The sequence below is a fragment of the Cebus imitator genome, unplaced genomic scaffold (assembly GCF_001604975.1).
Source record: "Cebus imitator isolate Cc_AM_T3 unplaced genomic scaffold, Cebus_imitator-1.0 Scaffold91, whole genome shotgun sequence".
NCBI lineage: Eukaryota > Metazoa > Chordata > Mammalia > Primates > Cebidae > Cebus > Cebus imitator.
In genome coordinates, this window is record NW_016107406.1 from 543910 (window position 1) to 549909 (window position 6000).

Here is a 6000-nt window from a genome sequence, read left to right on the forward strand (position 1 = left end):
ACCTTGTCGCCAGATTTCTGTCAAGATTAACTTGGCAGAGTTTCCGATGTAGTTCATTCTACAGCGAGTTAGGCTTTCACACTTGATGAAGTCAATGATACCTGCATCATGGTGAGGCAGGCACAGAAGAGGAGGTCTGCGTGGCAGAACAATCTCTTTTTAGATTAGAATAGCACCCTTTTCTCAAACAATCTCTTTTTAGATTGGAATAGCACTCTTTTCTCAAACATAGAATTCATGTTTGAGAAAAGAGTGCTATTTCCGTCTCCAAACCGATCTTGTACCCACTTTCAGTTTTAATCTGTGCCCCATTCCAGAGCAAAGTCTTCTTCCCCTTCCTCTCCTCATCTCCCCCACCGCCCCCTTCCTCTTCTCTTCAAGTCCTCCCTCCTCCTCCTCCCTCCCCTCATCTCCTACCCCCTCCTCCTCCTCATCTCCTCCTTCTTCCTCTTCCCTCCCAGGATCTCTTCCCCCTCTTCCTCCTCCCCTCCCCTCCTCCCAGTCCTCATCTTCACTGCTCTGTTCCTCATCCCTCACCTCATCTATTTCCCTCCTTCCCCTCTTTCTCCTTCCTCCCACTTCATCTTCCTCTTCATTCCTTCTCTCTCATTCCTGTCTCTCTTTCCTCTCTGCCTTCTCCTCTTTTTAAAATCAATCCAGATTTACTTGGCTTTTGATTTGGGATTTAGTAGTGATCAGGAGATTTGATGTTAAAGGAAAATCGGATAACCCCAGAGTTGCTGACCTAATTGAGAGGAGTTCCCATGGCCTCTGTTTTTTCTGCATAAAATGGGAACAATTCTGTACCACAAGTATTTACTTGAGCACATATTTATTTTCATCAGTCTTCTGAGTTCTGTGAGGAACAAGAAAGGAATGAGTAGGACAATGTCCTCCCTCTTAGCAACTTTCTATCTCAATGGAGACCGCCTATCCAATGGGAATTTTCTACCCAAAGATACCTGAGACAGACCACAGCAGATGCCGTGGGTGATTGGAGCCCAGGCTGTAAACACTAGCAGAGATTGAGCTGAGCGTGGGCTGGAGGGAGGCGCCATAGACAATGTTCGTCTTTAGCAAAGTGCTGATATTTGGGAAGATCTGGAATTGGAGGGCTAGGTACATCTAATTCTGATGAAGGGAGAACAGTCGTGGTCATAGCACCAAACTCTCTCCCCCTAGTTCCCTGTTCCCATGAGGAGGGGAGCAGCCTTCTCATCTTCTGCCCTTCTCTCCCTTTATTGCAGTCCCCTATCCTGAGCTGGTTTTGGTAACAGACCTTTCTTCTTCACTTTCCTCTCAACCTTGCTGACTGTGTGGGACCTCAGCACTCCAGGGAGGAGCAAATGTCCTAGGCACAATAGCAAAACAGTGTATGTGGTAGAAGACCACGGACGCTAACCTGAGCCGGGATGCCGGCTCCGCTCAAGATTCATGGACTTGGGAGAGTCAATTGACAAGTTGAGCGGGGTGTCCAAGTTCACTTATGAAAACTGGGGGTGACAGTCCTACCTCACAGGACTGCTGTCAGGATTCAACAAGGCAATGCCTGGGTAAACAGTAAGGTGCAGAAAGAGATGCCCCAAAATATTAGCTCGAACTTTTCCTCAGCTCTTTCCAGCTAAGCACAGTGTGGCAAATAAAACCTTCAGGGGAGGCAGAAGATGAAAGCATTCAGTCTGGAATCTGTTCACCCTGGGCTTGGTTTCTGTTTCTGGTTCCAGGAGAGGTATCTTTCGAACAAGTGACTTGTCCTCTCTGAGCTGCAGTCTCCTCATCTGTAAAACAGAACTATCCAGAGGCCCCCCGGAGGGCTGTGCTCAGCATGAAACTAGCAATGCATGTGAAGTGTTGAACCCAGCGGTGGCGTGTAGAAGGTGCTACCATCGCTGCCACGGCAACCGTGGCTGAGTTCAAGGCCACGGATATGGTACCTTTTGGTGGCATCAGTATCGGCCTAGACCTTTGTGCCAACCTTAGAAAGATGATGAAACACGTTGGAAACGATGAATCATCTCTACCAAATCTTTACACGAAGTTTGCCATCACGAATAAAGGTATCTGCAGGCCAGGAAGCGTGTGTGGAAACAGGAGCTGGGAGCTTCCATAGGACTGATCTTGAATTGCCCTTTGGAGCCCACTCACCACATCCTGTCCTCCCTAGAATCCACACGCTGCCAAGAGCTCATCACGGATCAAGAGTATAGTAACCAAACCCGGGGCAGCTGGCACTCTGGGGCGCTTTGTTCACTAACCTTAAAAACAAACCCAGCACACTGACAACAACCCGTCAGCCTGCTTCAGGCAGGTCAGAGCCTGGGGACAGAGAAGCTTTCCTTGTCTGCTCATTAGAGTGACAGCCGTGGAGATAAAAGTTTAATGTGCCGATTATCTTTCTGTTTTCAGGTGCCCAGCAGGATTGAATGGGCTACCTCATCCAAGCAGCCTACGGAGGGTGGGTGTGTGAGGTTGAAAAAGGAAGGAGACTCGCTGATAGGATGGCAACGCCACTGCATTTTTAATCAGGGCTCTGTGTGCCCTGAGCTTTCCCCAGAACCTGGCTACAGGTATTTCTACATTTCTCAGCTTCATGGGGGTTTGTTAGGGACACAACAGAGGGACCCGACTAAAATGAGCCCCCACGAATAGAATTACCTGCAGCATGGCAGGACGCTGTGGATCCCGCCTGTGATCCTAACACTTTGGGAGGCTGAGGCAAGCAAATCACTTGAGCTCAGGCGTTCAAGACCCGCCTGAACTGGGCAACATTGCAAAACCCCTTCTCTACCAAAAATGCAAAAACTTAGTCAGCTGTGTTGGTGCACGTCTGTGGTCCCAGCTACTTGGGAGGCTGAGGTAGAAGGATGGCTTGAGCCCGGGAGGTGGAGGTTGCAGTGAGCTATGATCGAGCCACTGCATTCCAGCCTGGGTGGAAAAACAAAAACAAGAAACACATAACAAAAAAACCAAGAACTATTTGCAGGCAAACCAAAGGAACATACATCCGAATCTATTGTCATGCTTCCTCACAGGCTTAAAATGATGGTGCCAACAGAGCCGGCCCTTATGATGAGAAAGTGCCGTGAAACTGATGTGGGGCAGGAAGAGGCTCGTCCTCTCTGGGTGATAGTTAACAACAATCATTATTATGATAATAACGAAAGTGACTCCCACTGATTGGGCACTCAATATGTATTAGGTAGTTTTCTCAGCACACACCTTAATGCGTTTAATCATCATCACAACCCCATGAGGCAGGGTGCTAGTCTCCCCATTTTACAGAGGGGAACACTGGGGCTCAAAGAGCAAGAATAAGACCCGATAGATAATATTCTTAGATTCATGTGGGCCCAGGCATCAAAGAGCTTGCAGTCTGATACACAGACTGTGATGCATGACATCAACACAGATAAGCAATGATGAGGACAGAGATCGTGGGGAGAGGATTGGAAAGGAGGGATGTCTAAATCCAAAAAGATTGTTTGGATTCGAGCAGTAAATCAAGATGGAAGGAGAAAGAAGAAAGGAATTCCTGGTGGAAGTCACAGCTCTGGGTAACAGGAAAGAATTCTGCTGTGGCTAAATTGGAAATTCACAGGAGGCGGGGCTAGAAAGGGGAGATGGAGCTGTATTGGGAAGCCTTGAATGCCAAGGCTGGGGTCTGGGCTTGATTTGGTCAATAGCAGGGAACAGCTAAAGTTTGGAGCAGTGGTGGCCCAGGAGGCTGCTCTTCCTCTTGACTTAGCGAAGGAAGGAGACAGAAAAAAACTGGGCTTTGGAGTAAGCCGATCCTAATTACAATCTTGATTTTCCTCATGGATTTGCTCTGTGTCCCTAAGGAAATTACCCAACTTCTCTGAACAAAGACAATAATTGTGTGCATTCCATAGGTTTTTGGAGATAAATATAATGTATGCAAAGTGTGAGGTATATAGTAGGTATTCAATGATGGTGGCCAATATTCTTATTTATTAATCATATGGGCTGGGTGCAGTGGTTCACATCTGTAATCTCAGCACTTCAGGAGGCCAAGGTGAGTGGATCACTTAAGGTCAGGAGTTTAAGACCAGCCTGGCCAACATGATGAAACCCCACCTTTACTAAAAATACAAAAATTAGCCGAGCATGGTGGCGCGTGCCTGTAAACCTACCTACTCAAGAGGCTGAGGCAGGAGAATTGCTTGAACCCAGGAGATGGAGGTTGCAGTGAGCCGAGATCATGCCACTGCACTCCAGCCTGGGCAATAGGATGAGATTCCATCTCAAAAGAAAAAAAAATCACATGAACTGTCCTGTTTATATTCATTTTTTGGTGCCTTGCCTTCCCGGAATCTGTCCTTCTGAAACTAGAAATATAAAGAACCACTTTATCTTTCTGCATGAACTCCTATTCAATCCTCAAGACCCATTTCAAAAATTTACTACACTGTGAAACCTTTGCTAACTTCCCCAATGCAAAACAAGTTGCTTTATCTGCCATGCCTCCAACCAGGCCCTCTTCAGATGGCATGGTAATTACATCTGTTTATGGTCTCTCTTCTCAGCCAGATTGGGATTTCTGGAGGTGCAGAAACTGCTACACTCACTTTACTTAAATGGCTCTCCTACTGTGGTTTGCAGAACCGTGGGGGACCTCCCCAAACCCTTTCAGAGGGCCTTGCAATCAAAACTGTTTTCATAATAACTCCAGGATGTTATTTTCTTTTTCCATTGTGTTGTCATTTGCACGGGCGGTGGTAAAACTACTGACACCTTAGTATGAATCAAGGGAGTGGCCTGAAGTGTACAGGTACTCATTGTATTCCTCTCATCACATACTTGCATTAAAACACATGCCAATTTCACTTAGGAATACTCTTAATGAAGCAGTAAAAAATTTTTGTTGTTGTTTTTTTTGAGATGGAGTCTCACTCTGTCACCCAGGCTGAAGTGTGCAGTGGCTGATCTCAACCCATTGCAATCTCCACTTCCTGGTTTCAAGTGATTCTAGTGTCTCAGCCTCCTGAGTAGCTGGGACTACAGGTGCGCACCACCTAATCCGGCTAATTTTTTTTGGTGTTTTTAGTACAGCCCGGTTTCACTATGTTGGCCAGGCTAGTCTTGAACTCCTGACCTCAAGTGATCTGCCTGCCTTGGCCTCCCAAATGAAGCAGTAAAATTATTAATTAAAATAATGATCAACCCTTGAGTGCATGTCTTTTTAATAATCTGTGTGAAAAATGGAAAGTATGCATAAAGTACTTCTCACTCTGGCTGCCTACAAAGCACAATGGTTGAAGGTAATGACAAGGAAAAGCACATGTGATTGAGCTGAAACAGTCACTCATTTTCCTGGTAAGAATTCACACACACACATACAGATTGAGAGAGAGCAAGAAAGAGAAGTAGAGAGAGAGAGAAAAAAAAAAAAAACCCCGTGATTATTTAGATAGGTTTTCTGGCAGATGTTTTCCCAAAAAGTAACAAAATGAGCTTGGCACTTCAAAGAAAGCAATTAACAATACTTGTTGCCAATGATAAAATTCAAGCTAAGTGAAAATTAGAAGTTTGGAAAATTTTTTATCTGCAACTATGAGCATGGCAACTCCCCACGACACTTCTCCCATGAGATCTGTGGTGATATGGAGGCATACGGTTTTTGATACTGTATAATGAAATGTGTCAATATTTGAAAGATCTGCAGGGGGAGGTAGTGAAGCAATAGTTTCCAAATGAACAATACCTGACGTTATCAAATCATGCATGGGTAAAAGACCCATTCAAAGGGCAAACCAGACCATTGCATTTTAAAGTGACAGAGTAGAAAGCGTTCATTAACATGGTTTCAGATTTTACATTGCAACAATGCTTACCCACTTGTCAATTTTTCATGTAATCTCAAAGAAGAATATCCACAATGATCTGAAAAGGCTATTAAAATACTACCCTCCTTTTCCAGCTACATATCTGTGTCAGGCCAGATTTTCTTTATTTGTGTTCACCAAAACAAGATATGGCACC